Below are 14,130 nucleotides of genomic sequence, written 5' to 3'. Positions count from 1 at the left end.
ATTAACACAACCTCCACCTAGGCCGAATCTTAACTCATCCTCATGCCTCATCACCACAACATCAAACACCAACCAAGAATGATGCATCCATGGTCAAGTGCCAATTCCATCACATAGCAAGATTTAGACCATGGGCTAGGTAGAACTCAAGCTAACAACTAAAACATGCATGCATCTCATGGAACATCATCAAACATACCTTAGCCTAGCTACATGCATGGCCGAATCTCTTCACCTTTCTTCTTCTTTCCTCCTTAAAATTTTTGGCCAAGGATGAACCAAAGGATGAGAAAATTTTTTCTTTGTTTTTCTTTCTAATTTAGGCTAAATGAAGGTCAGAAAAGGATGAACAAAGATCTTCTCCTCTCTTTTCTTTAGCTCACGGCAATGGGGGGGAAAGAATCAACTACACACTTTTTTTTTTTTGTGTATTCATCATACTCCTTTTCATTATTTAATTTCCATGCCTATTATTTTATTTTTTTCCACCCATGATGCACCAACAAAACATGTCTATGACATGTCTTGGCCATCAAACTTGGTCTACCATGCTTGTCATGGCCGGCCACTACTAGTAGGGGGGGAATTTGACATGCAAGTCCCCCCTTTGTCCACATGCACTAATAGGTCCTCACACATTGACCTATCACATTTTAGAATTTTCTCACATAAGTCCTATTGACTAAATTCACATGAAATCAACCAAATTGAAGCTTGAAATTTTCACACATTCATAATTACATATTCTAGACAATAAGTATCACATTCAAACATTTCGGTGACTCGGTTTAGCGGTCCCGAAACCACTTCCCGACTAGGGTCAACTTTGGGCTGTCACAGTCACCTTAATTTTACATATTCAATCATTCTACACTCGAAACAAATTCTCCAAAGCTCAATTCAATTTGACAACATATATATATATTTATTTACAACTCAATTCAGCACATATATGCACAAACATTTCAATTTAACAACATTTATTTACTTATGAACTTACCTTGGATGAAGACGAACGAATTGGGATGACTATTCAACAACTTTAAATTTCCCCCGATCCAATTCCAATTTCCTCTTTTCTTGATCTAAATTAATATAAATTAAACTCATTTAATCACACATGTATTCGAATTCACCCAAAAACACATAAAAGGGCAATTTGCACTTTAGCCCCTAACATTTCACATTTTTTACAATTTAGCCCTTATTTCACAAAACACAAAATACACATAATTTCATTAAAATCTAGTATATCCGAATTTTACGAAGGTTCATAGCAGCCCATTTGTTTCAATTATTCCATATTTTCACCACTCAATTTATAAAATTCACAATTTAATCCCAGATAGACATTTTTACTAAAAATCACTTAATTAAACATGGTAACCTATCAACACATATTTATTTTTCATCATCAAACCACAAAAACAACAAGCTATCAACAATGGTAAATCTTAAAATCATCATCGAATCCAAAAATCAAGGCATGGGCTAGCTAAAACACGAAGCAACGATCTCAAAACGTAAAAATTATCAAAAATCGAACAAAATCCATACCTCAATTTTAACTTCAAAGTGTCGAACCCTTGAAAAAAGTAAATGGCTTCCTTTTCTTTTCATATTCGGTCATAAAAGATGAACACCCACTAACTTATTGATTTGTTTTATTTATTTCTTATTAATATACCTTTTACTATATTAACCTTTGTAATTTAATTAGAAAACCATATAACATAAGCCCATAACTGTCCATCCCATGGTATAATGTCCAAATTACAACATAAGGATCCTTTCTTTAATTAATCAAAGCAATTAAGCATTTTAACAATTAGAATGTCACTTTTATATTTTACACGATTAAGTCCTTTTATCAAATTAGACAATTAATCGGTAAAATTAAATCACGAAATTTTCACACATATCAAATAACATGCTGTAATTACCAAAAAAATATTAAAAAGATTTTTTACTCAGATTTGTGGTCCCAAAAACACTATTCTGACTAGGGTCTAAACCGGGCTGTTACAGTATATACAATGAACGGATCGGATCGACTACTGAGAACTTTCGATTTCCCTCGATCTAATTTTGGTTTCTTTCTTTCTTGATCTATATAAATTCAAATTTAGCTCATCGAATCACCTATTCATTCAATTTCATCCAAAAATACCTATTTGGGCATTTTTGCACTTTAGCCCTTAAAGTTTCACATTTATTCAATTTAGTCTCTATTTCACATATACACAAAATTCAAAAAATTCAATAATACCCATGCTTAGCGGAATTACCATAGTGCCCCTAGCAGCCCATATTTCACATTAATTCACACATTTAATCGTACATTTTCACATTTTCACAATTAAATCCCTATTTGACATTTTTGTTAAAAATCACTTTACAAAACTTGTATAACTATGAACAATTATTCATTTTTCATCATCAAACATTAAAAATATCAAGATTCATCAATGGCACTTCACAAAAACATTGACAACTTCAAAAATTAAGGCATGGGTTAGCTAGAATACAAAGCAACGATCTCAAAAACGTAAAAATCATCAAAAATCGAGCTCAAAACACTTACCAATTAAGCTCCCAATTGGCCGAACCGTAAAATGAACTAATTTTTTTCTTCTTCCGCCATATTCGACTAAAAAAAGATGAAATGAAGCTTAATTTGGATTTTGTTTTAGTTAATATACATTGTTTTATTTAATTACCAAATTAACCTTAGTTAAAAACCATTAAAAACATCCATTTAATACCCATTTATGTCAAATTCCACTTTCAATGGTCTAATATCATCATAAGGACTTTTCATTTAATGAACCATAGCAATTAAGCACTTTAAACAAGTAGAATACAACTTTTGCATTTTACACGATTTAGTCCTTTTTCTCAATTTGAGCTATTAAACGATAAAATTAGCTCACAAAATTTTTACACATATATAATCACATGCTATAAACACATAAAATAATATTAAAATAATTTTCTGACCTCAAATTTGTAGTTCCAAAACCACTGTTCTGATTTAGCTAAAATCGGGCTATTGCAATTTTACTATTATATTGCTTACTTTGTTGCTTAATAATTAGTTCATCTAAAAAATATAGTAGAAAACATGCAGCTTAGGAAAGCCAGACAAACTAATGAACAAGAAGCACCAGTGGTTGCGAATCCCTTCAATTTTCCAAACCCGAACATTGAGAAATATTTTTTAGAGCTTCAAGGGAAGATGTTCATACAGGAGAGAGGTTTCGAACTATTGATGCTCTTATGTAAAGAGATTTGGACATTAGTCTTGTACCGTAGGTGGGAACACTTTGGCATAATCCCGAAAGAACTCGCCATTGTTCCCGTAGTTCAAGAGTTCTATGCATCACTGAGAGACCTAGATTCTAGGAGACCATATAATGTTGTTTGGGAAAGTGTAATAGTGAGGGGTAAAGCAGGGCATGTCACCCTTACAAGAATTTGTGAAATTTACGATGTACTATTACTTTGAATTGGATTTTCTTGATAATATTGATTTGATTTATTTTAAAGACATATATATGGATAATATTATAAATTATTTAACTAAGGGTAGGGGTGAGTAGAAACATCAACTGGGTACCAATGTACCAACATCTTTTAATCAAGCTATTATGTTTCCAATTGCAAAAATATGGATGAAATTTTTATACACTTAGATTACACCTATTCTAAATGTATCTAACATTAATACTTTCCAAGCAATTTTGTTGTATGGAATTTTGTAGAAGAAATTGATATGTGTTAAGAGATGGATTTACCATAGCATAAAGAGATACATAAGCGACAAAAAGATCAGGGTCTTTTTCCCTTACCTAGTGATGACACTTTGCAAAAAGGTTGAGGTTCTAATGACAGCAAATGAGCAATTCATGATGCCAACAAAGAGTTTCGTAGAAGACTCTATATGCACTCAATACGTTAAACTTCAGTAGAAGAAAATTGAAGATTGGAACTAGCACAGAAAATAGAAGATGGATGTCCCGACATCACTAGAAAGGAAAAAAGACATCAAAAGCACAGGAAGGAACTACGGGAAATGACATATCAGATATGGAGTGGATGATAAAATGGATACAGGAGATGGGCCTAGTTGGACAAGAATTCGTAAGGCAAAACAGGATACGAATACTAGATTTACCATAAAAAATACGAGTCGATGCAATTCCATCACCAATATAAGGTGCAATGAAGTGAAGAAGGGGAATGAAGTGAGGACGATACAAAATAAGACTCTCAATAGGTAGATGATAACGACTATTATAAGGTATTTTTGTCGCAACAATCTTTGCGAAAAGGGCCAATCATCTGCAACCCAACCAAGCATGCACATTAGTTGGGAGGAGGCTCATCACGAGGCCACATCTCGGGCAAAGGGAAGGCTCCGATGGAAGGGGGAAATCGCCTCATTTGATGGTTGAAAATGATATTTAATTTTTGGGATTGTAAAACAATTAACTTGGATGATTTTTATTTTTTTAGATTAGGAGTAGACTAACATTATATATATTATGTTATAATTTTCTATGTAGGAACCCGACACAAGGAAAGCAATACAATTACGAGCTTTAACGAACAAGGAAGGAGGAACTCACCATAAGGTTACAACAATGTCACGATTAATCGGCTAACTTTATTCCTTATATACTTAGGGATTGCACATTAGGGACAATGTGCTATTTAAAGTGTGTGGTGGATAACATAGAAATTTTATGTTTTATATTATTAGGAAATTTATATTTTTATCTTAATTTTTATTTTTCTTGTCAAAAGTGTGCTTGAGCTTGTAGAAATAGAAGTGATTGGTTAGAAGCATGTATATAGGTTGATTGTGTTTACTATAAATTTGGCATGTTAGTGAATGATTTTAAAATTTCAATAACCAGTCTTCTGAGTTCTATATATTACATTGTAAATAGGCATTAAGTAATTGATTATACCAAATGAAAAAGATACTATAGCAAAACGAGCATGCTAGTATGAATAATAAATGGTTAGAATCTTAATTGCTTTATTGATTAAATTTGTGAAAATTGAGATACCTAGGGATGACCTAAGGCATTATTTTATATAACCTAAAGCCAAAAAGCCAACCTTATTTATCGATATTTAGTACCCATATTTGATCCAAAAAAATCTTTTTGATGAACCTTCATACAAAACCTGAAACCGAAACGTAAATTGTACTTACCCTTTTTTTTTGGTCCCTAAATTGTATGAGCATAGATGTCGAGCCATACATATTAAGGGATAGTAGATACGTAACGGTGTTTTTGAAAAATTAAAGCAAAATAGGGAGAAATAGCGCGATCTAGTGATTATAAGTTAAGCTAAAAATGTCCAAACAAAAGAAAAAAAAGTCAAAATGAGCGAAAGAAGTACTAGAACAATGAGAAAGCATTATGAGTGAAAAGGTATTGAAAAACTCAAAAGTGACCTAAAAACAAGGTCACAAAGCTAGAAAACTCAGTCATTAGTGCACAAAACTCGTAAGCTGACCATAGCCGCTAGTGTTACAGTGTGACTTCCTACATGGAGAAATAAAGAAGGTGAGAGAAGGAAAAATAAGGTGGTGAGCGGGGAAGGGTTACTAAAGTGGGCGAATAGTGGACAATATGATGTGTCAAACTAATTTTGTGTTTGAAACTATTTTGATGCTCCTTTTTCTTAAATTCCATACCAACTTTAAGCATCAAAACTTGACAAGTCGAAAAGTCTTATGTGACCTGGGTAAGTCTATTTGTGAACGGAAATTGTATTGAGTAATAGTAATAATAATTTTTTGTATTCTGCTAAGCATAAATAAATTACCTATATGATTTCTTGATGGACCAATATATTTAAGGACCTTGTTGCTCATATGCTTTGTAATGTACTGAATTTAGGTGTTTGAAGTTGAGAGTAGTAAGTCATTTACATATCATGCTAGAATTCTGTGTATTTATGATTACTCCTATTTACATTGTTGCAACACTCATCTTTGTATTATATTTTCTCACGGGTCGTCTTTTATATTTTTAGTCTTTATGTTTTCTTGCTTGAAGACAAGCAATGACTTAAGCGTGAAGGAGTTTGATTTGCCACAATTCATTGTAGCAAATTAAACCATTTTCCACGTAAGGAGCTTATTTAAAATAAATTTAGCTATGTTTTTATTTAGTTTTCATTTTTAGTTCATAGATAATAAAAAAGTGTAATTTGAGCAATTTATATTACCTTAAGGGCCAAAGTAGGCCTAAAGGTAGGCCAACATATTCAGTAACTGTGCAGGACATCATTAGGAGGCATAGGAACACGAGACTCGCTGTGATGTTGCAACATAATGAACAAAGCACTCAAAAGGAGCAAATTGCCTTCAGTGTCACGATATAGACAGAGGGTGTCGTGACACAGCCCTATAATCAAGCCTTAGCTCATACACTTTCCATAAACATTAGCCAAATTAAGTCAATGGACGATGACCAACCCTAATTCTATAAATAAACAACTCTAAACACTTTAAAGATAATTTTTATTCAAGGTTTAGTTTACGACTTTCAATTAGTTTTATTTTTAGTTCTCTTTAGTTTCTCTTGTAGTTAGGTTTCTTTTCATATTGTAATTCAATATTAGTTTTATTTTGTTCTTTGCAGAACTCGATTTGTGGAACAATCAACTTTTCATGGATTATCATTCATGCTATTAAAAATATATCAAGATTATTCTTAAAATCTTTGCTTGATCTATTCTTTATGTTTATTGTTTTAATCAAGTTTATGATGTTGATTAGATCCATGAGGAGCTAATCCATTAATGGGAGATTAACGAGTGGACGTGGGAGTAATTAACTTTTATGTAGGGTTTCTTAATGGATCAGTTGGTTGGGAAAGGAAGAGCTTCAAACCTTAGGCTTGACAACCATAGGAAGTCATATAGGTGGGAAAGAACCAAAATTTGGTATTGCTAATTCGTGAACACCTTACCCCAATTCAGCCTAGACTGTGAGGTCGAGAGATAAATACTTCTTGCTGACTCAATAGGTTAGTGGAAGATCGAGAGATCTTACTAGGTTAATGACTAGTTGATTAGATAGAACCCAAAATAGGAGTTAGTTATGACCACTGAAGTGAGTTAGTCTTCTATCCTTAGAATTGATAAAATTTGCAAGTTGTTTCCTTTTGTTTTATGACTTTTTAATTATTTTTATAAAATATGCTTTTCTGTCATCTTAGGATTCATCGTAATATAGTTTAATTAAATTACTAATTAGATCTATTAACGTAGAAATTAGGATTAGTTTAGTTTCACCTCCCTTGGGTGCGATCCTCGGACTACTCTAATACTTTGTTTATAAATCTATATTATAACCTGACACGTATACTTCCAGAAACCATCTAACGATGATATTTGGTTTCAAGATTTATACTCTAGACATTAGTACGCCCAGAGGTGGTCAGGTTTGCATTAATTGATGAAATGAAAAATGAGAAACAATGAATTAAGAGACGTAGATGACACGTATCATTATCCGCAATGAATGTGTTTTCTTGCCATAAACAAAAGATGACTCATGAATTAATTTATATCTCAGAATTGTTATTTAATTAATTTGAAATTAAATAATTGAAGTTCAAAATATAAATTAAATTAATTACGTCATAATAGTTTCATGAGAATAAGTTAATTAACTTAATTTACTCATAGATTCTAGTACAGTAAAGTCATCCTGACTTTAACAAATTAGAATTGGGTTGAATATTTTAATTACCATATTTAATTAAATAAATGAATAAATAATATTTTTCGCATAGGAAAATATATTTACCAGGTTTGAATAAATTAAATGAGTTGGTTTAAAGACCAAATAACACATATAATTGACCAGATACTTGACAAGGGTTGGCAGGCCCGATTTAACAACAAGGGGCGCCAAACCTTAATTCTAGAAGATGGTTGTAGCCACCCCTATGGTACAGTGCTTGTAGGAATTGTATTTTCCTGTTTAAATATTATTATTTAATTAACACTCGTTCGATTGGAACTCTTGTTGTTTTCTCTATAAATAGAGACTAAGGGCTAGGTCAGACATACACCTCATATATGTTGATATTTAATCAAAATATAGAAAACTTATTTTCCCAAATACATTTTATCTTTTGGCAAGAATTTGTCTTTCAGTTTCTAGCTCTTATAGTTACGGTATAAATTTTTCATTGATTTTCTGATAAAGCTCGCACTCTAAAAAACTAAGGTCAAGGGTAGCAGAGAAGATCGAGTGGTTGAAAGCTAAAAATTATTTAGTCTGACTCATACAAAGCATAGGTATGATCCAGGTGAACAGGCTTATTGTTATAAATATCACAACTAGTCATTTTTTTAAGAAATTTTTAAAATTTCGTTGTAAGTATTCTACTATTTTTCAAATTGAATTTTCCAACTCAACCACTTGTCATACTCCACAAACAATTTTTAATATATTAAACAAGCATAAAACACAATTTTAATAAACAAAATATATATGAGAAACAAAACAATAATAAGAAAATGCCATCTTTTCTACAAACTATAAAAATCTAACCATTTATTATTCATACCATGAGGAGAAACTTTTCTAAATAATATTTAAAGGAAAAAAAATTCTACAAACTTTTCTAAATAATAAGAAAATGAAAAATTGGTTGCAAACTTCAATTTTTAGTGGTTCAACCCCTATTGCCTATATTTACTATCTTATCTTCCCACCTTTAAGGACTTCTAAATTCATTATTTGAATTGATACGTTTCAAGAAAAGCGTATAACCTTTACAATACTATCTTTTTCTTAAGGCTTAGATGGAACCTTTTCCCCTAGCTTTTATGGCTAAACTAGAATCCTTCTTAATTTTTATGGTCTAACTAAAACTCTCTCAAATCACAGTTGGTGATATGAAAGAGGGTAAACAAAGAGACTACTGCAAGGTATGTGTTTAGAAAAATTCAGCTCTCAAAGAAATTACAAAAATTAAGCTCTCAAAGAAATAAAATGGGAGTGATAAAATATCTAAAAATAAGTTCCTAGAGAATATTTAAATGAGAAATGAAAGAATAAAGATTTGAACACTTTTCTATTGATCTTGATGCTTGGATATCACTTCCTTAAGTATTGAAGTGTATTAATATCAATGAACAAGTTTGTGGACGTTTATGGCCATTAAGGATGGATTCTACTTGTTGGAAGCATTAATTTTGAGCTTAAAAACTATACCTACAACAGATGTCTCAAGATTTGGTAAGATGAAAACATGACTGAAAAATAGGCATTATATAGTGGTTGGCAGTCTATGTCTCGAGACATTTCGCCCAATGTCCCTAGATATACTGCCTAATGTCTCTAGACATGCAGCCAAAGTCCTTTACAATGCTTCAAATTTTTCATGTCTCAAGACTTGCATGCCAAAGTCCCTTAAAAACATTTTAAACACCTTATAACACTTTATATTAACTTAAAGATATTTAAATAAGTTAAAACACAATTAAAACATATTTTTTAAGTATATTGCAAGTCTTTGAAAATGCTTACAAAATATTTGATAAAATTTTCGACCATACTTTCCCTAAATAACTTAGAAAATATAATACATATAAAATATCAAAAGCTCAAAACTAACAAATATGCTAGAATAAACAAAAATATGTACGTCAAAATCAGTACATCTTTACTGTTTAAAAAAGAATAATTATATATTAAATAAGAATACCATAGCAAGCAATATATGTTATAATGAAAACACCGAACTCGTTGACTAAACCAGCTTCACAAGTATTTTAACAACCATAAACCGTTAATTCAGTTTTTGAAATAAGCTTTAATTAATTTATTTAAAACCAGGAAATTAAACACTGAACTATATCTTTTTTTACAGTATAAAATAACAATAAACTAAGTAAAAAAAAATCCTTTTTCAGTCAAACATAAGTCTTTCACAAAATAAAAAAAAAAGTAAAATTTATATATTCAAAATTTTAGGATTTGTAATTTCTTTATTTGGATAAATAATTGATTAAGAAAAAAATTAAATTAATGCAAATTTAAAAATTTAGAAATAATTATATATAAAAACAAATGATATAAAAAATTCAACATAAATATCGATATATTTGTAAAAAATTATAAGTAGTTTTAATAAAATAATATTTAAAAATATATTTTTTAATTAAATAGAAATAATTGCTAGAGTTTAAAATTTTATTTTATAATGAAATCACCTGTATGAAATCAAATAAAATTAAGAGGAATTTAAAAAAAAACCCACTTATTTAGGTGGAATTTGAGCTTTAAAATTCCCCATTAAAATTATCAATTATTTTAAAATTTTCCAATAAATTTACCCAAACAATTAAATCATTTTTGAAAACCTTAATATATATATTTATAACATCCTAGTCATTTTCTCCTAAACACATCAATCCACTCTTTAAAAAACCATATATAGAGCCTCCGATATAACAACAAACATCCATTTTAGGATGCATGTATTTTACGACCAAATAATGAAATTTAATAATATTTTTAAATAAAAATATAATTTCAATAACATTTAACTAAATCACAACAATAAATTCAAAAAATTTAAAAACATTAATATTTTAGTCAAACAAAGCCTAAACACTAAATAACGTTGACTTAACAACTTTTCTTTTTATCTAATAAGTTTAGGTTTTTTGTGATACAATATAGGTTCAAACTTAGAAACACATTTACAAACTACACTTTTAAATAATCGAACTTGTGGATTGAATCTTGATCATTGGCATAAATGAATTCATCTTAGTCAATAGATATATTACAACAAGTTTTAACATTTTCATTTACCTAATAGGTTTTATGTTTAGGCTAGCTTTAGTTATCCACCACTCAAGTTAACATATAAAATTGCTTATTGAAAATGAGGACTCCTAATTGTTCTCCCAACGAAGATGACAAGGGTGGGGCTTGTCAGAATGAGAAAGTGGATTCGGATGTGGTGATGGCGATAGATTTGGATCCTGACCCTCCTCTGTCACAAAAGGAGAGGATGATAGGGAAAAGTTCTCAGGACTTAGGAAGGAAGATTAGTGGATCAAACATTGATGAAGATGATGACTTTGCCTTTGTGGAAGGAGACATTATGAGATCCTTTGTCAACAGCATTCCGTCTATTAAGTTTTCGGAGAGAATTAACCGGTTATTGATCAATGATATGGCATTCATTGTGGTGATCAAGCTCTTAGGAAGGAGCATAGGGTATGCTACGCTCTAAAACAAAATTTATGCACTGTGGAAACTAAGTCAACCCTTTAGCTTGATGGATATTACTAATGGCTATTTTTTGGCCAAATTCCAAAATAAGAAAGATTACGAATGGGTACTCTCTCAAGGACCATCTTCAGCCAATATTTGATTGTTTAGCCATGGTCCATTGACTTTGATTGAACACAACCCTTTTTTAGTGTGGTCATGTCATGGATTAGATTCCTCGATCTACCGAGTTATATGTGTAACACCCCTAACCCGTATCCGTTGCTAAAATAGGGTTACAGAGCATTATTGTATAAACGTGACATAAAACATACATTTCCAAGCATTAAAATAAACATAGCATAATCCATTCATAAACACGCATATCATCCCTTAATCGAACCTTCGAGGCCTTAGAAACAATTTAGAAATGATTCGGGACTAAATTGGACATATTTGAATCATTTAGGAAAAAGTTATAAAAATTGAACTACAGGGGTCACACGGCCGTGTTGCCAGGCTATTTGACACACACGGTTGAGATGCACGCCTGTGTCTCAGGCCGTTTAACAATCGAAATAGGGACACATGGCCGTGTACCAGCCCGTGTCCTTGCTAGTGTAACTCTCTAAATTAGGTCACATGGCCAAGCTGCATGTCCGTATGCCAGGCCGTGTGATACACATAGCTGAGACACACGCCCATGTCTTAGGCCATATAACAATCAAAATAGGGTCACATGGTCGTGTCCCAGCTCGTGTCTGTGCCCGTGTAACTCTCTGAGTTAGGTCATACGGCCAAGCCACACGCCCGTGTGCCAGGCCATGTAACTGCCTGACTTGAAATCTTTAAAACCTGTAGGGGACACACGTCCGTGTCACAAGGCTGTGTGTCACACACGGTTGAAACACACACCGTGTCTTAGGCTGTGTGGACATGAAATTGGCCAAAATCAAGTCATTCCCATCACCCATTTCAAGCATGTACCTACAAGCAATTTACACTTATGACCAAGGCACCAAAACATACAAAAACATGCATAATATGACCAATTTCAATAGACCATTCATCTATCCAACCAATATGCCATATAGGCACCTCAACCATAATAAGAAAAAATATACCAAAACATGTTCATATTTAATCACTGTTACCATTTCAAAACATACCATACTTGACCTATACCATGTCAATATAAACTTACCATTTGGACCTTTTTTCCATGCATCAATGTCACATAAGTGACACAAACCAACCATTTCCTAATGGTACCAAACAACTAACATATATATACAAACCAAAATCAACACTTAGCATTCAACCCAACTTTAAATATAATTCCACCTGTACATGCCATTATAACCTTGGCCAAAACATCACCTTTACATCATTGCTCACACAAGCTATAAAATGGGTCTGCTCACACAAGCTGTGGGTCAGAATGTAAGCTACACAATGCTGCTCAGGCGAGCTGTGGAGTATCCGCAATAAATGCAGGTCTTCAGCCACCGATAGGACATTCCAGACCAGCACCAGAAACATGAAAACCCTAATGACATGTCATTTGTATCCTACAAATTCCTATGGTTCAAACGAGGCTTGATAATCGTCGTGACATCGTTGGATTTACAACATTCAGTTACATAGCAATCAACATATTAACATATTAACATACAGATCAATATATAGCATTAAAACTATATATAATCATACGAACTTACCTCAATAAAAAAAGGCATCAAAACAAAATCAACTAATTTGAGGCTTTAGCTTTTCCTCAATCTAGATCCGTATGGTGTTTATCTTTATCTAAATAAGAAAATTAAATCCATTTAATAAGCATACTAATAAATTTAGTCCAAAATTCATACTTTTGCAAAATTACACTTTTGCCCCTAACATTTTAACTTCTTTACAAATTAGTCCTTAAGCTCGTAAATTGAAATTTATGCAATTTCATCCACATTTCATAGTAGCCGAACATACTTGGGACCTATACAACCTTTTACGAATCAACATTTCACAAAATTTTCATGGTATTTTACTACTTTTACAAATAAGTCCCTAATTGACAATTTCATCAAAAATCCATTTACAAAACTTGTTTATTTATCAACAAGGACTCATAACCTTTCATTAAATTTAAAGAATCATGCAAACATGTTCATGTAAAAACCCTAAACTTTTAACAATTTTGCAAATTAGTCATTGGGCTAGATAGATTAAGCTACAACGATCTCGAAAACATACAAATCATTAAAAACAGGACAAATTTCACTTACATGCAAGCTAGCAGAGTGACCGTGTAACAACCCGATTTAGACCTTAATCGGAATGGTGGTTTCGGGACCATGAATCCAAGTCAAAAAAATATTTAAAATTTATTTTCTATGTTTATTTTGTGTGAATTTATACCTGTGAAATTTTTGTAATTTAATTTTGTCATTTAGGTGTCCGATTAAATAAAAGGACTTAATCGCGTAAATTGAAAAGTGGGTAGTTTATTTTGTAAAGGGCTTATTTGTTGATGCCTTTCTAAGTGGGAGTAGTTATAATGAAATTAGTCCATTATATATGGTGTTGGACGGTAATGAACTTAGCTTATATGATATTATAATTATTTCATTAAGGGTAAAAAAGGAAATGAAATAAAAAGGCATATTATAACATATTATAACATAAAAAAAATAAGTGCTCATATTTTCTTCCACCATAGTCGAAGCTAATAACCAAACAAAAAAAAGAAGAAAGGAAACATAGGTTCGACCATATTCAAGCTTAATCAAGGTATGTATCTAGCTTGGTTTTTGATAATTTTTATGTTTTTGAGATCGTTGCTTTGAGTACTACAAAACCCA

Source organism: Gossypium hirsutum, chromosome A12 (genome assembly GCF_007990345.1).
Source record: "Gossypium hirsutum isolate 1008001.06 chromosome A12, Gossypium_hirsutum_v2.1, whole genome shotgun sequence".
Classification (NCBI taxonomy): domain Eukaryota; kingdom Viridiplantae; phylum Streptophyta; class Magnoliopsida; order Malvales; family Malvaceae; genus Gossypium; species Gossypium hirsutum.
Note: the sequence above shows the minus strand (reverse complement) of the source record.